This window comes from Heterocephalus glaber, unplaced genomic scaffold, assembly GCF_053883595.1.
Source record: "Heterocephalus glaber isolate CG9 unplaced genomic scaffold, H.glaber_assembly_v1.0 deba00001572, whole genome shotgun sequence".
Classification (NCBI taxonomy): domain Eukaryota; kingdom Metazoa; phylum Chordata; class Mammalia; order Rodentia; family Bathyergidae; genus Heterocephalus; species Heterocephalus glaber.
The window spans coordinates 18,309,537-18,330,755 of NW_028258357.1; positions in this window are offsets into that span (position 1 = coordinate 18,309,537).

Below are 21,219 nucleotides of genomic sequence, written 5' to 3' on the forward strand. Positions count from 1 at the left end.
GTGCTGAAATGCATTTGCATCCACTCAGATCACCTTCTAATACCTGTGGAGCATGGGGGATGCCTCGGGAGAGAAAGAGGAATGAGGCCGTCATTGTATTCAGGATCCTTGGGTTTATGTGGCACTTCGCAAGTTACAAAACACTTTCCATTGCATGACACCCAATATTCCCCCAAATTCCATGAACTAGGTTTTGTCCTTGTTAGACTATAAGAACCAGAAAGGCTTACTGCTGTATTCCCAAGGCCTAAACCAATGTCTAGCACATAACAGGCATTCAGTAATCAGTTAAGTGAATGAACTCACTTTTAACAGATGAGGAAACCAAAGCTCAGGTAAATTTAGTTACTCAGTAAATAAAACGATGCCTACTAGAATTAATTGAAACATATAATATATATCCTACTTTATAAATTGTTGAATTGTTCTTTCATATTGTGACTCAATATAAAATTTATATGGCATCTTTTAAAAATTCTGAAATATCACCTGCTTTTCATTATTTCATAGAAAAATCTTAATTTTATTGGTTTTCATTACTTTTTATTAAGTATTACAAGTGTGAAGATTTAGAGATTAGTGTATTCTTAAGTTTCTAGTTTGATACAGCAATTATAAAACACTCCTCTTTAAAACATTGTTTTTGGTACACTGAATTATTGTAATCAATCCTGAGGACAATCCAATAAAGGTGCTCTGTAAATATTTAGTGGATAAAGGAATGAGAATAAGTTAAACCTAGCACCAAGTACATACATTAGAATTAAAATAACTTTTCTGATAGTGCAGTGGAAATAGTTGTTGGTAAAAGGTAATGTAGGTAGCTCTAGAGCCCCAAAACCTGCTTTTTAGATACATTTAAAATTAAGTGACTGTCCTCCAAATCAGCAGGTTTCATAAGGTTTTTCCAGAAGGAATAAGTACATTTAAATCTCTCTCACGCAGCCTTGAAAATAAGATACAAAGTTGTCATGTGGATTCCTTCAAAAATTCGTTGTACCATGGTGTGTGGAAGAATCCAAGAAATAATTGTTGGAGAATAGGCCAAACTATTGGAAGAGGAATGGAATGTGATATTTGAAATTTTATTTTAAGCCTAAGCATTGAAAGAAATAAAATGAAGACATGTGCCTTCAAACTGAAATTCTCAGTAGTTTCTATTTGCCTTATGCATCAGCAAAAGCATTTTTGAAGTCCATGAAGCCTCAGGACTTCTTACAGGTTAAAAAAGAAATAACCACACTGAAGATTACACCGTTTGAAGTCTATGAGGCTCAAAAGGCAGGTGGAGCAGGGAAAACAGCTTGGAGCCTTAAGAGGCTATTCCAGGGAGACGAGAGCAGGCGCTGCTCCTTTGCCTTTGGCCCCCGCCCCGGCTCATGTACTCTTCAAGTCTCAGCTTAAATTTCTTTTGCTGAAAAGCTTTGTTGGGTGCCTCCAGCATACTTTCTTCCCACCTTACATTTTTCCTATCATTGCATTGCATCTAATGCTGGAATTTCCCGTTCACTTATCTGCGTCTTTCACCAAACCATGAAGAGCTGGAGCTCTGTCTCGCTGCTCACCACTGCATCTCCTGTGGCCAACACCGTGCCCGGATGTGGAGGATAAGAGGGAAGGAACTGTCTTCTCACTGATAGAAATTCGCCCTCAGGAGGGTGAAGTGAACTTCTAGCTCAGTTTTGTGGATTCACCTACAGTCCAAGGATCTTTTTTTCCTTGAGAAAATGTCATGGTTGAACTTGAAATAAGCAAACATAACCTGCTTATCTCTGGAGAGGAAAGGAGAGGAAGAAGGCAGTAATAAGAGCAACCTTGGAGCTATGGATTTCTTCAGTTGCATTAACGCTTACCAGAGATTGTGACATTTTTCCAGAGGAAATGTTTTTGATTTTAATACTTATTTTCAGGGTTGTGAGAGAGGCCACACAGAGCAAAGGGTACTGTTATGGTTTAGGTCTAAAATGTCCTCCAAAGTCTTGTGTGTTCAGAGGTGGGGCCTGGCTGAAGGAGGTGGGTCTCGGGCATGACCCGAAGAGGGTGGATTCCTACCCCTGGCTCCTCCCTTCTCTGCTTCCTGACCACCGTAGGTTGAGCAGCTCTCCTCCACCAGGCCCTTCTGCCAGGCCTTTTCTGCCTTGGAGCCAACTGACTGTGGACTGAACCCTTTGAAACCATGAGCCAGATAAGCCTGTCCCTTAAGTTGTGGATGTCAGTTGTTTTGTCTCAGTGACTGGAGAGTGACTCTTACACATATTGGTGTAGATCAGCAAGTCTAATTCCACCCTCAAGTGGAACAGAAGAGAGAATTCAAGCTCTTGGTCTGTTAGTTTTAATTCTTTAAAACCAACCTTGGAGAAGCAAAAAGTCAAAATGGTAGAGGAAGTTGTGGTTGTGACTCATCAAGCTGCTGGTCCCTTCACGGGTGCTCAATGTTTTGGATCCAGCACAGCAGATTCCTTGGATTACCTGTACTTAAGATTGCTTCGAAAGCAATTTAGTTGGCCACAATGCAGTAAACACTGATTTATTCACTTGCTCATTCAGCAAACACATTTTCTGGGTGAGTACTTGACAACATCTATTCAGACGCCGGGAATATAATGCTAAGGCTAATCACAGTTCTCAAAAAGAGTACAATTTTTATTCCAGTGGTTTAAGAACAAAAGTGTCGTGTTCTTTTGGACTGTAATCTGAGTCTATTTTACTCATGGGATAAAATACATCTGTGAGAGCAGTTTATGTTTTTTCATATTGCTTCAGATTGGGAGTCCACTGAAAAAATAAAAACTGTAGTTTTGGTTGTATCTGAGCCTCAAAACGAGTCATTTACACTAAGGATTATTACTCAGGAAATAGGACAGTAAGAGTCAAGTCCTAAACAGGTGATTGAAACCTGAAGCTTTCTGTTGCTAAGACGTGTTTAAAAATCGAGAAACCCATCTCTGGTAAAAGATGTTTCTCTGACTCTCTAACATATTTCCCGTCACAATAGGGGTGGACTGAGGCCTCCATCTGCTCCACTAAGCTGGGCCTTGGTCTCCTCGAGGACATCACAACACAGACTGAATCTCGAGCCAGCCCCTCGCTGTAGGCAGATCTCTCTAGGGCTGGCAGTTAGAGAAACAGCACTCCCTGAGATTCGACCTCTCAGTGCCTTGTCCCGCTTCCCCAGGAAGTGAGAGGAGACGAGTCCTGTGAAACACACCACAGAACAGCACCACCGAGCATTGGCGTCTTCCCGGGTGGCCAAAAGACAACTTGGGAAACCCGGTGTGTTCAGTTCAGCTCTTTTGGTTTCAAGAAACAAAGGTCCACTTCCGCTTCCTCTAACAGTGGTCTGTTTCATGGATACACACAACCTCGGGACAGCAGGACTCTGCCCAACAACTTGGAAATCTGTGGCGAGCGAGTCTCATGGAAGGATAGAGTTGCTCAGAAGCCTGGGCACTCTAGAGAGAGGTGACCTCCTCTCCCCTTTCTCCTCTTGGTACTCTGCTAGGAACACACACTTGCTGGCCTCCAAGTTTCTATTTTGTGTGTTTTCTTGCATAAAAAAATCAACATGAAAGCAAATTTTAAAAAATCACCTGATATCATTTGCTAGTTCAAAATTAAGAAAGAATCTAATTGGCTCATTTCCATTGTCCTTTTAGGGGACAGTGCATTTTGCAATAAGCCACTCCAAAGCTTACCAGTCAACCAGTGACTTTCCTGGCCTCATATCAAAAACTCCCCCTCTTGGCCAATTCGCACATGAACAAATAGGTCACATGCAGACCACGGCTCTCTCAGCGTAAGGAATACTTTGGTTCCTTTGTTTTAGCTGAAACTGCAGCCAGGCAGTTTTTCTTCAAAAGCTAGACATGACTGCTATATACACTATATACACGAGTATAACACTCTCAGAAAACAAGTCCAGAATTTTATGCATTTGGTCTGAGCTATGTAAGGAGGTCTTCTGCATCCAGGAGCCATCAATTTTCAGGATTGACCTTTTAGGTCACTGAGACCAGATGGAGACATGTCCCCTGGATGCTCCCAAATCCAGACCTGAACTCTTGGTGGCTGGAAATTCTCAAATGCATGGATATTATTAAGGATTAGTATTTATAATGTCCAAATCAGTATTTTATCCCTGGATCCTGGGGAATCAGCAACCCTCCATGAATGGGCTCACACTGGGATTTTCCAAAGCCCTTTTCTGAATGGGAGATAAAATGCTCTACACCCTCCCTGCTATGGATTGGACCTAAAATGTGCCACTGAGGCCCACGTGTTAAAGACTTGGTCCCCAGCCTCTAGCACTGCTAGGAGGTAATAAAACCTTTAGTGAGTGGGGCCTACTGGAAGGGAAAGAAGTCACTGGGGAATGTGCCCGTGAAGGGGTATTAGGATTCCAGCCCTTTCCTGTGTTTCTCTTTGCTTCCTGACCTCTGTGAGTTGAACAGGACACTTCTACCACAGCAGCACGGCCAAGTGACCATGGACTGAAACCTCCAAAACCATGAGCCAAAATAAATTTTTCCTTCTTTTAAATGGACTCATCTTATTTGTTGCAAGTGACATAAAAGTAACACACTCATGCTTCCCAATTTCTAGAGGTGCCACTCCAATTTATATACCATAGTGTCAAAATAGTTATGATTTCATCATCCAATTAAACTGTCAGTCATACCAGTGCTTGGGAATGATGTAAATAAAGCAATGGATTAATTAACTTTTCCTGGTGGCAGATTGAGATTTTGAAATTTTGTCCCAATATGACTTTCAATGACTCCTTGAAACTATTCAAGGGCTATTACATGTCCTGAGTCTTTGCTTTTTCCTCCTAAGGAGCACCTCTTAGATGAAATGGCACAACCGTATAAGACAAATTAAGATTGATTTTTATTTAACGGCACTTTGAAGTTGGTAGAGCTGTTAAATATATTCATTGTTCACATTGCCTGTTTGCCTCCTTGTACAGCAGACCTTGGCTCTTCCTTAAGTACTTCCTCATTGTTCAGGCGACTGTGAAAATAAGCCACTGGCAGGTTTTGCCACCATTCTTTAGCGCTTCTTCCTAAACTTAAGGAAGTTCAGAAATCATCCTTGGTAGAATTCAGTTTGTGCCAGACACTGTTCTCAGTACATCATGCACAGTAATTCATTTAATTTTTACAACTCAGTGAGGCCCCTTCTATTGTTAGCCCCATGCTCTGGATGAGGAAACTGAGGCGCTCAGAAACAGTATTCTCAGTTCCCCTGTATGGTTTAAATATTTGTGTCCTTTCAAAACTCTTATGGAAATTAAATCCTCAGTGTTTTAAAAAGTATTAAAAGGTAGGGCCATAAGGTGGTGATTAAGCCACTAGGCTGAATCTACTGCTACTTTGATCTTGGACTTCCTGACCCCCAGAACTGTGAGAAGAAAATTACATTTTTGTGAACTATTCACTCTGGTATTTTGCAGTAGCAGCAAAGACACTGCTTGTTGGGGAAGGCCTGACACTGAATCTTCTCACCCTTGATTAGGACCTACTTAGCTTTCTCCAGAAGTCATTCCACTGGGCAGAAAATGTGCTAACGATGCTTGACACAGTGCCTCATACACACGTGTGTGGCCACCTGCCCAGTGTGCATGGTGGTCATCGGGTTTCCCCCAGAGCCAAGACCAACCAACTAACGCTCTCTCACATCTTCAGTTTTTCTTTTCCTAGCTTTTTCCCTTAATTTTCCAGACATGCTCTGTTTCTTATCACACTTCCCCTGTCTTCTTCCCCACTTCTTCTCTCCTAAGTCAGTTGTGTTGGCTGGGCTGGGCTGGGCCTCGCTGCAGAAACAATAAAAGAGTCTCTGTGGCTAAGAGCTCACAGTAGATGTCCACTGGGGTCATCTGTGCTCTGCTCACCATTGCTGTTTAGGGACCCAGGCTGGTGGAGGGGACATCCCGACAAGTGTTTCAGCCATAACCGTGGCAGGAAGAAGCGGGTGTGGGAAAGGCCAGCTCCTCCTTCCTGGGTCACTTCCCTGGTCCTCCTGCCGCAGTTCTGATTTTTTTCCAGATTCTCTCTCATCCTGCATGCCTATTCTCTGACCTGACTTCCTCCTCTGCCCTTTCCCTGTGGCTATTCCCTAAGGACCATTCCTTGGCCCTCTTCTCTTCCAACAAATCTTCTCTTCTGGCCATTCTTTCCTGATGTGGTTTCCAGTACTCTTTACATATGAATGGCTTCCAGATTTTTATGTGTAGCCCAATTTCTCAGAGTCCCAATTCCACTGGTCATAGCTATCAGCCTTTCTTACTACCTTAAAATCGCTTACCTAATACGGAATTTTCCATCTCTACAAAATATATATTTCCTCCTGACTTCTCTATTTCTGTTCATATCTCCTTCCTTACCCCGACTGAAACTCAGATTATTTGGGTGTGTCTTAAATCCACTCTCCTGTTTGTCACTGTGGAAATGCTTGGGCTTCTCACCCCTCTTCCTGAAGACAATAGCTTCCTAACAGCTTTCCTACTGTTTTCTCTTTTGACGGTACTGGGGCTAGAACCCAGGGCCGAGCACATGCCAGGCAAACTCCCCAGCGCTGAGCTACAACTCCAGGCCCACAATAGCGTCTTGACCGTACTTCAACTTCTATGATTCAAAACTGTGCAGTTCACAGCTTCCGGGGGGCTGCGGTCACAACTTCCGGGGGCTGCCTTACCATCTGTTCCGGGTGGCTGGTGCCTCTAGAGCTGTGTGGTGCTTCAGGCCTGCAGGCCCCCATCCGAATGACCTCCCATGGTCTGCCCACTACAATCTGCCTGCAGCTCAGCTTGAACCCCGCACACTTCTGTCCAAAAGCCGTCCTTGGCTTCTCATTTTGACCTGAACTAGGGCCGCCATGCCTCAGCTCTAGTTTGCCACAGATGGCGATGGAAGCCACCCGCCCTCTCCCACCCTACAAAGCACATTCTGTGCCGCTGGTCGGTGATCTAAGAACACTCTTCCCTCCTCGATGAATGAGAAGTTACTTCTTACTGGAGGGAATGAAGTCATAAAGACCCATTTGTTGCAAATGATGGCAAAGCGCAGGTCCATGCGGCTTAGGTTAAAAACAGCTCAATCGATGGGATCTACAGTGGTACAAACACCCCTCAGGCAGAGCCGGAAGCTGGGCTCCACTGAGAGCTGCCGGCCTCCACGCCCCCGTCTGTCCGGTTAAGGAAGCCGAAGCCACAGCAGGCCTGTCTGGCAGGAGCTGGAGCCAAGGAGGAGACGCAGCTGCCGCCAGAGACTCTGCCTACAGCCGCGAGGAGAAGAAACACCGGCTTCTCCCTTCCCTGTCCTCTGATGGCCCGCTGGGGCCTTCCCCGCCTGAGCCTGGAGTGGGCGAAACTCAGCCTGCAGGGCTCGGAGCAGGGGAGGGGAAGGGAGAGTGTGTGTGTGAGCAACTCTGCAAGGCATCATCCCGAGTGGTTCCTCATACAGCAGGGGCTGGAGGTGCAGCAGCAGTGAGGTTCTGGGTTCAATCCCCCTCCTCCCTTTGTTACAGCAAAGTCACACAGCAGTAAGTGGTGGGTGTTGGTCTTGAACTTGTAGCTGGAGCTCTAATTCTGCCACCACGTGCTACAAGGTGGCACAAAAGAGCGTTCTGGCCAGGAGGAAGTATTTCTGAGCAAAGGTGCACTTGGGAAATTCTAGGTTGTGCATAGAAATAGCAGGGTCCCCTTGGGCTGCAATGGAAGAAGGTGCTAGAGGGAGAATGGAGGGGAACTGGAGTCCATGCAGCAGAAAGCCTGAAGGGCAGGGCTGAAGCATCTGGCCTCCGTCCAGGAAGCAAAAAGGAAGTTGTGCAAGGAAAAGAAAGAGTTATGGTAACATATCCATAGCTATAAAAGTGTCAAACTGGAGGGAAATGTTTGGACTCCAAGACACAAAGTGAAATGATTCTAAAGAATAAAAACTAGAGTCATCATAAAACAGTGACACATGAATATCCATGTTTACAGCACAACTCATAATAGCTAAATCTTGAAAGCAGCCTGTATGTCCATCAATAGATGAATGGATAAAGAAAATATGACATTCATATACAATGGAGTACTACTCTGCCATAAAGAAGAAAAAACTTGAGTCATTTGTAGGAAAATGGATGCACCTTGAGACCATAGAGTTAAGGAAAATAAATCAGATACAAAAGCTTCAATATTGCATGGTTTCTCTTATATGAAAAACCCAAAGTATAAATAAAGGGCAAAATAAAAGACAGATAATAGGAAACAGGGAGATAGACCTTTTGCAAAAGGGAAGGGACCAGGATATGAAGGGAGGGGAGAGAGAAAGGATAGAGGAAGAATTCAGACCTGTCGTGTACGTGGACCAACTCTCCACGATGAATGTGATCATTATCTACAGCAAACCTGTTCAGATAAAAAAATTAAAATGAGAACCAAATGTGATAGATGGGGTCTTTCCCATCATTTTTGTTTGGTTGCCACCTCTGATACTGATAAGAGAAACTAGGAATGAACATTCCCTCTCATTCTCGGGAACACCCACTGGGTGCCGGGCACCGCGATGCCGACGTGAGTTATTTGCTAGGTTTTTCTAACGTTCCCCTGTCTTTGGAGGTTGTAGGAGCGTGACCTAGGTAAAGACCTTTGGTCTCAAAGGAGCTCTGTGAGAAAGCTTTGTACTCACTTTGTGGTTCTAAGTCCCAATGCCATGTGCTTGGTTGGCTTTATTTGAAGTTAAATGGCTTGACCTCACTTAGCAAATGATATTGATGGGATGTGCCCCAAAAAAGAAATGCTGGCAGTGAAGAAAATGTGTCTGGTGAGGACAGGAGACTGGGAGGTTTTGGATCCTTCGTGGGGATAAGAATTGATTGGTCTTCAAGCTCCTTGATACTTCTGTTCACTAACTGAGAATACTCGTCACTTAATGTCACTGCCATTTCCACAACCAGGTGCACTAAGTAAATGCCTGACTGTGAGCCACACAGCATTAAGCAGGTCAGGGACACTATGTATCTCCTGAACAGGGTATCTCCAGATGGCTGACTTTACAGTTTTATTCAACAAGCAGTGAGCTAATAAATATGAATCCCAAATTAATATGAGAAAATGGAAAAATAGGAAGAAAATCTTTGTAAATAAGGAGGAATGGAGGGGTTGAAGGGAGGGCTGGGCAAGGGTGAAAAATAAGAACCAAGAGAGACTATGTAAAGGTGCAAATTTCCAATGATGAATGTCATTATATTGTATACCTAAAATGTACCAATGATTAGAATGAATAATCGATAATGCAAAATAGGAAGAAAAGGTTCAAAGGGGTAGGGGTAGTGGGAGGGGCAGGGGAAAGGAAAGAAGGGAAAGGAAAAATGATGAGAAATGGAAAAAATAGAAATAAAGCCTTTGTAACTAGGGAAGGGTGGAGGGGGTGAAGGGAGGGCTAGGAATGGGGAAAAAATAAGAACCAAGATGCATCATGTAAAGGTACAATTCCCAATGAGAAATGTAATTGTGTTATATACCTACAATGTACCAACAAAAGAATTTAATAAAAAAAATATGAATCCCAAGGCTGTTGGAAAATTTAGTCCAATGCCCTTCCCTCAAACATTTATAATCATTTACTCATTCATTGAACATTTATTAAGCATTTATTTTCTTCCATGAGTTCCACAAAAGTTTATGAATTGTCTGCATTGCACTCAACTTTGCATAATGGTGAACCAAATAGACATAGGGTGGCCCCCGGTGAACTTTCGTCTATGGAAGATTGTGCTGTTGGGAGCTTGCTCCCGAGCAGGGAAGACCGCCTGGCAGAAAGCATGACTGCAAACAGTGTGATACACGATGGAAGGTTCACTGGGAATGAGCTGTGCTCTCTCTGAGTGTGCAGGTGAGGTTTTTCCAGGGGGCCAATGGAGTAGCTTCAAGAGCGTGAGTTTTGAGATACTGTGGGAGCTGCATGTGAAGGACAGGCAGGAGGCTGAGGTGTGGAGATGCAGAGCAGGAATCACTAGGCACGAGGTCGAGCTCTTTGGATGTGGGAGGAGGTGGTTGAGCCTGGTGAGCTGCAGGTGTGGGTCTGGGTTTGTGGAAAACTGTTTCTCGCATGGGGACTCAAGGTGCCGCTAAAGAGGCAGGATCTATGTAGCTTGGCCACTCTGTGGATGTGTGTGCGTGTGTGTGTGTGTGTGTGAGAGAGAGAGAGAGAGAGAGAGAGAGAGAGAGAGAGACAGACAGACAGACAGACAGACAGACAGACAGGCAGAGGTGACCAGGAGGACCCCATGGTTCTGGCTGTTCACAGCCCGCTTCTGTTTGACTTGTCACACTGAACACATTGTGCAGGCCACAGCAGACCTGTTTCCTGGAATAGATGTTTTACCATGCTGTTTCCTCGCTCCAAGACTTTGAGTCTGTGTTTCTCATGTCACAAACGGGGATGCTCTTCACTGGGTCTCCTCCAAGTTCCAATCTGAATCTCTCTCCCTGGAGAACACCTCTGCTCACTGTGGCCCAGACCCACACTTGTCTACCTCAGACCCCTACCAGGTATTAAAATCACTGTCTCAGAGGCCACAGGAGCCTCATCTTCACAGGCCTTCTCTGGCCACTTCATGCTGCCTGGGCCACTGTGTCTTCTTCCACTGAAGTTGGAGCTCAGTGTGGGATGCAGGAACAAATAGGCAAAACCCTATTTAGTTCACTGCAATGTTCATGCACCTGGACTGGTACATGGAAGATTGTATGTACCTGATAAATATTTGTATAATGAATGAATGGTTGGATGGATGGATAGATAGATGACTCTTAGGTCCTCTAAACTTAAAGAAAAATTCTCAAGAATAGAACACTCAATAAATCTTATGATCCACTTGGTCAACACGTGTCATAAGTGAATGCTATGTGACAAGCATAGTGTTGGTATCTTGGTCTTCAAAAAATAATTAGACCAGCAATCTATCCTCAAGGAGTTCATAGAACAAAATCCTTATCCTACAGAATCAAAGACTGGTGAATATTTACATTTTGACACATATAAAAATCAGTAGGGAACAATACAAGCAGTATATTTTAGTTAAAAAAGAAACAAGGATTTCATATCCCTTAGACTTCAACATTTTAATCCCAACCTTGGTGAAGGTGTGGACCAAAGGCAGCCCTCAAAAATGCCTAATGGGAAGGAAAAATGGTAAACCGCTTTACATGTACATGGTGCTAACTGCAGCCCTGTTGGAAATGAACAGCCAGAAACAGCCACTCTGTCTCATCCTTAGCAGAATGGATAAATAAATTATGTTGTATCCAAACAATGGAATCTTCTGGAGCTGTGGAAATGAATGAACTAGGGTTATAATTATCTACATGATTCAATCCTACAAACATAATGAGCTTAAAAAAGATCAAGTTGTGGAATAATAATGCAGCATGGTCCCATTGATATAAAGCTTAACAATAGAAAGTAATACACTATGTTATTTGTAGATTGATAGATATTTAGTAAAATATAAAATACCCCTGGATACAGTGACCTGCCATCCTCGATTGCCTGGGCATTTCTCTGTGTGTGCACTGAAGGTCCTGAGTCCTAGCACAGCCAGGTAAACCAAGAGGATGGGTGGATCACCTTACCTGGGAAGGATAAAAACTGAGCTTAGAGTCACAGTTTTTGTTTTGTTTTGTTTTGTTTTGTTTTGTTTTGATTTTTTGTACCAGGGATCAAACTCAGGACCTTGCACTTACCAGGCAGGTGCTGCGCTGCTGTACTAAATCCCTGGCCCTCATGTTTGTTTCTTAAAGGAGGGCAAGAAATAGACTTGGGTAAAAGTAAATGAGCTGGGGCCAGGGATTTAGCTCAGTGGTTTTGCTGCCTGCTATGCAAGCCCAAGATCCGAGTTTGATCCCGGGTACCAAATAAATAAATAAATAAATAAATGAGCTAAATTGGTAATGTCCTATTTCATAAGGTAGATTATACATGTGTAGGTGAAATAGTGATACATTGTCAGGTTGAGAACATGGACATAAAAGAATAAAAGTAAATTAGAAAAAAAGCAGTCACCTATCCATTAAGCTTAACAGATCATGGAGAAAAGACAATCGTTTGATCTTGGACAATAGCCTAAAAACTGGCAAGAATAACAGCCACCTCATTTGAGAGGTTTCTGTGCATATTTCTCCTTCTACTCTCACTGCTATTTCTTTTGGGTCCTCATACCTGATAATACTACAGGAAAACACACACACACACACACACACACACACACACTGCCAACAGTGGTCCCTAAACTACCTGACAATGCTCCGTGTCTCCCTAGCTGAACTCCATGAAGGTTCCACATGGTGACCAGCAAGGGGAATGGTCGGAGTGGGGACCTGGAAGTAGCCTGGGAATAAATCCTGATTCCACCATTTCCTGATGTGTGACTTTGGGTGGCTCACCTCAAGCCAATTCCTCAACTATAAAATGAGGGTAACACTTCTCCTAAAGTAGATGTGAGGACCAAGCAAATACTTCTGAAGCATTAAGTGCAATGCTTGGAAAGGATGCTAAGACTTCAGTGAATGTTTGATGTAATCAATCAAATTTAGTCAAATAGATTCAAAATAATGACTCTAAGGGGTAGAAACAGACTACATATATATTTCAATACCATGTAAATTATTTTAAACTATGATGTAGGATTAAAATAAACCTAGCAAGGAAAGATGAGAGGAATAAAATTCACATTCCTACCAAACCATCTGTAGAAATGTTAAAATTAGAACATTCTTGTGACAGAATTGTCATGTTGGTTGAAGTAAATTGTGAAAAAAAAATGGTCAGATTCTGTTTAATGTAACAATTCCTACGAGAGTAATTAAAATCTGAAGCTCAGTTTCTTTTTTTGGAAATAACGTTGGCTTCAAATGAGCTCTAATTGTCCCTATTTACACACTGACAGCGGAGTGCCCATCTAGCGGCAGACAGCTCTGTAATTAGCTCCATTCAGGAACAAAGCGGTGACCATCTTTCAGCTGCTTTCTGGCTTCTGAGCCGAGGAGGCAAAGGAGAGGGTTTTGGCTGTCTTGCAAAATGGAATTTAAATCTGCCACAAGCAGCCAGTTGCAAGCTGATAATTGCACAGTTTGTTATAATTGATTTATACAGGCCTAGCAAAGAATGAAGACAATCTCCTTGCTAAAAATGTCAAATGAATAGTCAGTAATAGGTGAAATTTTCCTCCTTTGGTGCTTTAATGACCACATCCACAATAAACTGGTAATGTTGACCTATTTTGCGTACGGGGTACAAACCAGCTGATACTTTGCTGATATCTTTAATAATTTGCATAGATTTCTCTTGCCTGAATTCTCACCATGATCTGCTTCATAGTCAGTGTTCTGTACTTTTCCGATGAAACATTTTCAATCAATCCATCAATGAAATTTAAGATATTTAATCAAATTACGACTTGTAAAAGAACATATGCAAAGGTTAAAGTTGTGCCAGTGGGTTCACAAAACTTTTAACTACAGTACCACCAACATATTTTAGAAAGAACACATGGACTGGATTAAGGTCCTTCCTCCCCACACACACACGTGGACACACTCACGTGTACACGCACAAGCATATACACTCGGCTCAAAGGAAATGGAATGATTCTACTCTGGTATGTTGCATGCAAGTACTTTATTTTGCATTTTAAACTCAATCCAGAAGTTGCTATATTATGTGAATTTATTCCATCTATACTTATTATGATTACTGATGTATTTGAACTATCTGCCCTCTTACTCAGTTTTTCTATTTTCATATTTTATTTGCTTCTTTTTCTCTTTTCTGTCCTCACTTTACTCCCCTTCTTCATTTTAGCAGCTTGAAGATCTTTGGTTTCACTTGTTTTAATGGTTATGTTAAAATTTTAACACAAAATGTAACTCTCAAACAAAACAAAGAATTTAGCCTGATTACCTTTTAACTACACGCACCGCCATCTTTCATGTTATTATTACCTAAAGGTTTATCCCTCTTGTTTTTAAATAGGAAAAATAACTATTATTTTTATTTTTTACAGCTAGTAATTATTTCTATTTTACAGCCTGTAATTACATCCTTCTCCTCCTCACAGATTTGTCTTTCTTCTTCTTTTACTAATTCTGTCAGGGGAAGGTTTTTGGGTAATAAACTAGCTTAACCTTTGTATAAAAACATCTATTCCATCTTCCCTCTCCTTTTTAAAAATTGTACTTATCTTTGTGATCCAGGAATACCTTTACATGATACAAATCACATAAGTTAAGGGCTGTTTGTTGGCTATAGAATCCTAGCTTGCGTATTGACTTCCGGTGGCACTTTTAGAGCTGTCACTTTCTTCCGGCCTATGTTTCTGCTGATAGAAATTTTGCATCACCTTGATGATCACTCTGTAGTTTCTTTCTGGTGGCCTTAAGAATTTTTCTCTTTTTCCTTGATGTTCTACTATTTGGCTTCTACAAGTTGTCTAAGAGCAAAAACATTTAAGTTTTCCTGCTTTTACCTGATATTTTCTTTTACTCTAAAGACTCACGTCACAACATTGCTGTCTGTTTTTTGTGTCACTTTATTTGTTTTCCTGTTTTCTGGCACTGTATCTTTCTGCACTGTTTTGGGTGATGTCTTCAGTTTCAATCATTAGTTTTTTTCTTCAGTTGAATCCAGCCAAGTGAATTCATGCTTTAAAAATTTTTTTCAATGACTTCTTTTTTATTTTCCAGGATTTTTTCTCAGTATTTTATCATCATTCTTGATTGTAACTTCTATTCTTGGGTAGCCTTTGCATTAGCTGTATTGGGATTTTAAACAAACCAGTCTCTGGAGGATTTCTGTGTTTCTATTTCTTGGGGTACAAATGCCCCGTCAGTTGGGATTTTGGACACTGTGCATGGATGTGGCTCACCATACAAGTTCCTACACCTCATCCTTCACTCATCACTGCAGGAGACTCTTTTCCTGTATCACAGAAACATTTATTTTCATCACTACTATAAATATTTAAGTTTAAAAATACACAGCCTATCATTTTGATGTATGATAGCTGGAAGTAGACGGTTCTGTGAGCTCTTACCCCTCTATTGTGATCAGAAAGTAATTTATTTGATTTTTTAAAAATCTGAGAGATAAAAAATAAAGCAGAATAATGCACCAAATGTGTTCACATAGAGTTAAATAGGGCACAGTGAAAAAAAATCACAGGTGATTGTGGCTGTAGGGCATTTCTGTTTGACTCTGAGGTCCTATCTCTTTCAGGATTAGATATATTGGGTGTAATACTTACAAAAAGCATTTTTGGATTATGGAGTCCCTTATTTGTTCTCAAAATGCAATAATCATTGATTGGATATATTCACCTAGAGCTCTGCTAAGTGTGGTTATACGCTGACCTGTAAGCCTTAGCTTACTGCAGCCGAGATGGTGACACCTTACATGGCTGGTAAATTTGAAGAGAATTCTGCCCTTTTTTCCACGTGAAAGGAGCCTGCCCAAGCAGGCAAAGCCCCTGCTCTGTAATTGCAGGAGCTGTGGGTCAGATGTGGGGGAGCAAGGGTAGAAGTGAGGAGCTTTCCTGGGGCATTTCTGTCTGGGATTTGGTATTTAAGGCTGCCTAATCTTACCATGAGGCTCATTGCTTTAATACCATAGACTTGCCCTTCTACCTAGCTTCTTCTATGAATAATGGTGATTTTCATTTCTATCTTTGTTCATTATTTTATCTCTTGACTTGCTGGGCAGAGAGGAGTGTTACTATTTACTGGGGGTCCCTAGGGGAACCTCCAACATATCTGCCACACTCTGGAGAGTTTAGAAGTCAGAATAAAGCATGAGTTGCAACAATCGTGACCAAATACTCCAATAACTGCGGGAATATTATGTGACTCAGAAAATACATCAGACATTCACAGAGGTTAGCTCAGAGAACCCACTTATCACACGAGTAGCAATTAATAGATGGGAATACTGAAAATGAAACTCATTCTTTTAGGAGAAAAAAAAATCAATGGACTAGATAACAAATGAACTTCGATTGCTGCTTAAAGCTCTAGGAGAAAAATCAAATCAATAAGTCCGAAGAGTGCAGCGGTTCTGAGAAGCTGCTTCAGAAATGAAAACTCAGGCGAAGCACACTTTTTGGGGGAAGCCATCTCAATAAAATAGCTGTGTTCACGGTTCTTTAAAAAGCGTCTTACAGTGCAGCCGGAGTGACCCCACACTGCCTCCCTCTCTCCCCTGTTTCAGTGCTTACTGTCCACCAGTCACAGTTATCCATACAACAAGTGCCTGGGTGAAAAGAGGATGTGCTTTCTTCCCGAAGCAAGGAGTTTAAGAAGTGTCTCAGGTGGGAATAACGATGACTTGGTGATGCTGACAGAGACCCTTCCCTTTGGGTCAGGGGCAGAGAGCCAGGGAAAGTGGAGGTCTTGTAGCCTCTGGCTCTTGTAGTTTGCAGGTTCAAATGTTATCCCGAAGGCCGACGTAGGCTTGGTACCATCAGTGTCTTTTCCGGGCCTTTCCAACTCTCCTGCTTCCCTCCTAGAACCATCGGTGTGCGTGGCCAGCGGCTCCTGTCTTACTCACTGCCTGGACCTCTGAGACAAGGATGTGAACCCCTTGTGCAACAGTGTATTTCAGCTGTTTTTCCATCAGCCAATGAAGTAACGTGAGACTAGCAGTGCTGGAGATGTGATTGAAAAATGAGGTGTGCTTACATTTTACAAAGGTGATTACAGTAAAAGACACATTGCCACGAAACCTCCTGAAAATACTCACCTTCACTTCGAACACACTTCTCCTATCATGGTTGCCACTTTGACACAGTTCTGAAGCACTCTTTGGGAGTGTCTTGAGTTGCACTACTGTGGCTGCCTCAGTGGCCCAAACCAATCCAAAATACTTATTTTTAAGGTCACTGTGACTTTGGGGAAGGGCCCGACGTAACACGGTGCCAGACCGGGGAATAAGGTGGATGAGGATGAATCATTTTATAAGCCTGGCTCTATGTTGGATGGCGCTGGGCAGCAGCATGCATCATATTTTTAATCACATCTCATAAGACAGGAAAGAAAACTTTCAGAGGTGCTTCAGAAAATGGAGTCATAGATGGAATAGTGTGTTGAAAGAGAAGGGGAATGTTTTGAGGGAGATTGATGCCAATGTGTTTCACTGTATTAATTTTCTAAAATTTAAACTTTCCCCATATTTTCTGATCACCTTTATTTATTGCTCCACATGAACTTTAAAATAGTTTCCTTTCCTTTGTTCCCTACAACAATAATCCTGTTGGAATTTTGTTCGAGTGTCATTAATCTATAAATAAATTTGTGAAATTTGTTAAATTGATATCTTAAGATATATAGTTTTCCAATATGGCGTGGATTTTAATGGACTCAGTAAAATTTTGCATTTTCTTTATAGAGGTCATACACACGTCTCATAAAAATTACCACCCGGTGCTTTATCTTTTTCTTGCTACTGCAACTGAAATCTCTTTCTCATTATATTTCCTAATTGCTTCTTAGTGGTATGTAGAAATGCTGCTGATTTTCAGAAAATATATTTAGCACTTACTCAGCCTTTTAAAAGAAACCCAGAAACCCATATGTCCTATCTCTTATCAAGGAGCATTAGGAGAAGCATTCATGAGGAGGATGTTTTGGTATCATTACAGAATTCATGGAAACTACGTTACTCAGTGCCCTGTGTGTGAAAGATGAACATAAGGTAGGTTTCTCTTATAACAGAAGGAGTTATGTGCATGTCATCTGTAATCTGACCCTTGAAACACTGCTTTCTGTCCTATCCCATGGCTACCCACAATTCCAGCTGTTCCTCAGGAATACTCTTTCCTGACCCGGGTGCTGTCCCTGGCTTGTCCCTTCTGTGTTCCAGTTCCTGCTTCGGGCCCCTTGGCATGGCCAAGCTGGTGAGAGTCTCCTTGGTGGCTTATGGAGTTTGGCCACAGGCTGGGGATTTAGCTCAGTGGTTCTGCCGCCTGCTGCACAAGCGCAAAGACCCAAGTTCAATCCCCGGTACCAAAAACACACAAATAAGGAGTTTGGGTTCTCACCTCGGTTCTCAGGAAGCCACTTCTCCTGGTGTCTCAGATGCCACCACCCCTTGTCTCCCTTTGTCCCACTTCCCTGGGAGTCCTTCCAGCCCAAACAAACCCTGGTCTTTCAATCTTGCAAGTTTTTTTATTGCCTTGTTTTATATACGATTTCTTACTATAGGCCATTTCAAAGTTTTAATTAAAGTGGGGAAGATACGTCATTAGCAAATAGTACTATTAAATAAATCACACCATCTGTACCACAGATCTGGTATTCCTTACATGCAATGCTTGGGACCAGAATGTTTCAAATGCTTTTAGATTTTGCTTTATTTGCATATATATAAAGAGATAGGTTAGAGATGAAATCCAAATCTGAACACAAAATTCACTTATGTTTCATATATACTTTATACACGGAGTGAAGGTAATTTTACACAATACTTTAAATAATTTTTATACGTGAAACACAGTTTCATGGTGTGGGATTTTCCTACTTACGGTGTTATACTGGCCTTCAGAAAGTTTTAAGTTTTGGAGCATTTTGGATTTGGGATTCTTGGCTTAGGGGTGCTACATCTAGATTAACATTTAAGAAAAAGGGAAAGAGCCCCTAAAAAGTTTACTACGAGGGTAACCTTCCATTCAAAACACAAGTCGGAATGGCTTCAGGTGTCTGCGTGTGTCTACACACCTGTGTGCATCTACACACCTGTGTGCGCACATATACCCACATCTACATACTCGTGTGCACAGGCCATAGTAAGAATTTTAAAGCAATATGGCAATTTAGATCAGTACATGAAAAACTACGTGAATAAAAACTTAACATTCCCCTTTATTTCTAGTAAAACTGTTTTTTGTGGTATTAAATTCTTTTATTGGTACATTGTAGGTATACAACACAATTACATTTCTCACTGGGAATTGTACCTTTACATAACGCATCTTGGTTCTTATTTTTTCCCCATTCCTAGCCCTCCCTTCACCCCCTCCACTCTTCCCTATTTACAAAGACTTTATTTCCATTTTTTCCATTTCTCATCATTTTTTCCTTTCCCTTCTTTCCTTTCCCCTGCCCCTCCCACTACCCCTACCACTTTGGACCTTTTCTTCCTATTTTACATTATCGATTATTCATTCTAATCATTGGTACATTTTAGGTATAGAATATAATGACATTCATCATTGGAAATTTGCACCTTTACATAGTCTCTCTTGGTTCTTATTTTTCACCCTTGCCCAGCCCTCCCTTCACCCCCTCCAGTCCTCTCTATTTACAAAGATTTTGTTCCTATTTTTCCATTTTCTCAGATTAATCCCATTCCCTTCTATCCTTTCCCCTAGCCCTCCCACTTCCTTCCCCTTTGCCCCTTTTCTTCCTATTTCACATTACCTATTATACATTTAGTACTTATTTACACTTTCAGTTTTTCACACCAGAGAAACTATTCGGTATTTACACATGTGTGTCCTATTTATTTCCCTTAAGAGTATTGCCTCAATGTGCATCCACTTTGCTATAAATGTCTCTAATTTCTCATTTTTTATGGCTGAGTAGTACTCCATTTTATAAAAATACCACATTTTCTTTACCCAGTCTCCAGTTGATGGGCATTTGTGCTGTTTCCAAGTTTTAGCTATTACAAACTGCACTGCTATGAACATGGGTGCACATATATCACTGTGGTATGATTCTTTTAATTCTTTGGGGAAGATCCCCAGCAGTGGAATAGCAGGGTCAAATGGGACTTCCAGTCCTAGTTCTTTGAGGTATCTCCATACTGATTTCCACAGTGCTTGCACCAGTCTACACTCCCACCAGCAGTGGAGCAGGGTTCCTCTTTCCCCACAGCCCCACCAGCATTTCTTATTGGTTGATTTCATGATAGCAGCCATTCTTTCTGGACTGAAGTGGAATCTCAGTATTGTTTTCATTTGCATCTCTCGAATGACCAGTGATGTTGAACATTTTTTCATGTATTTATTTGCCATTTTACTTCTTTGTCTGAGAAATGTCTGTTCATTTCAGATGCCCATTTTTGGATTGGGTCTTTAAATTTGGGAGGTCTGATCTTTTTAAGTTCTTTATAGATTCAAGATAGTAGACCTTTGTCTGAGGAAGAGCAGGTGAAGATTTTTTCCCACATTGTGGGTTGTCTCTTCACACTGCTGGTGGTTTCTCTTGCTGTGCAGAAGCTTTTTAATAAGAAAAGATCACATTTGTTGATTGTTTGTGCTAGTTCACGGGCAACTGAGGTTTTGTTCCTAAAATCTTTTCCTACACCGATGTCGTCAAGGGTTCTACCTAACCTCTTTTCCAACTGGTTCAGAGTTTCTGTTTTAATATTTAGATCTTTAATCCATTTTGATTTTAGTTTAGTGCATGGTGAGAGGTATAGGTCTAGTTTTAATCTTTGGCAAGTTGAAGCCCAATTTTTCCAGCACCATTTATTAAAGAGGCTATCTTTCCTCCAGTGAGGGTGTTTGGCTCCTTTGTCAAAGATGAGATGGCTGAGTGTGTCTGGCATTGTTTCTGCACCTTCTAATCTGTTCCACTGGTCCTCAGGTCTGTTTCTTTGCCAGTACCATGCTGTTTTCATCACAGTAGCTTTGTAGTAGAGTTGCAGGTTGGGGATTGTGATACCCCCTGCCATGTCTCTGTTACCTAGAATTGCTTTTGCTATTCTGGGTTTCTTCTTATTCCAAATGAATTTTTGGATTGTTTTCTCAAGGTCCATGAAGTATGCTGCTGGGATCTCAATTGGAATTGCATTAAATCTATATAGCAGTTTTGGAAGTATGGCCATTTTCACTATATTAATCCTTCCTACCCAGGAGCAGGGGATGTCTGTCCATTTTCTGATATCATCTTCAATCTCTCTTTTCAGAGTGCCATAGTTTTCAGAGAAGAGGTCTTTGATTTCTTTCGTTAGGATGATTCCTAGGTATTTCAGTTTTTTGGGTGCTATTATGAAAGAAATTATTTGCCCTATTTCTCTCTTAGTGAGTCTGTCATTAGTGTAGAGGAAAGCTATTGATTTTTGTGTGTTGACCTTGTAATCAGCTACTTGACTGAATTTGTTTATTAAGTCTACAAGACTTTTGGTGGAGTTCTTGGGGTCTTCTATATAGAGTATCATGTCATCTGCAAATAATGAC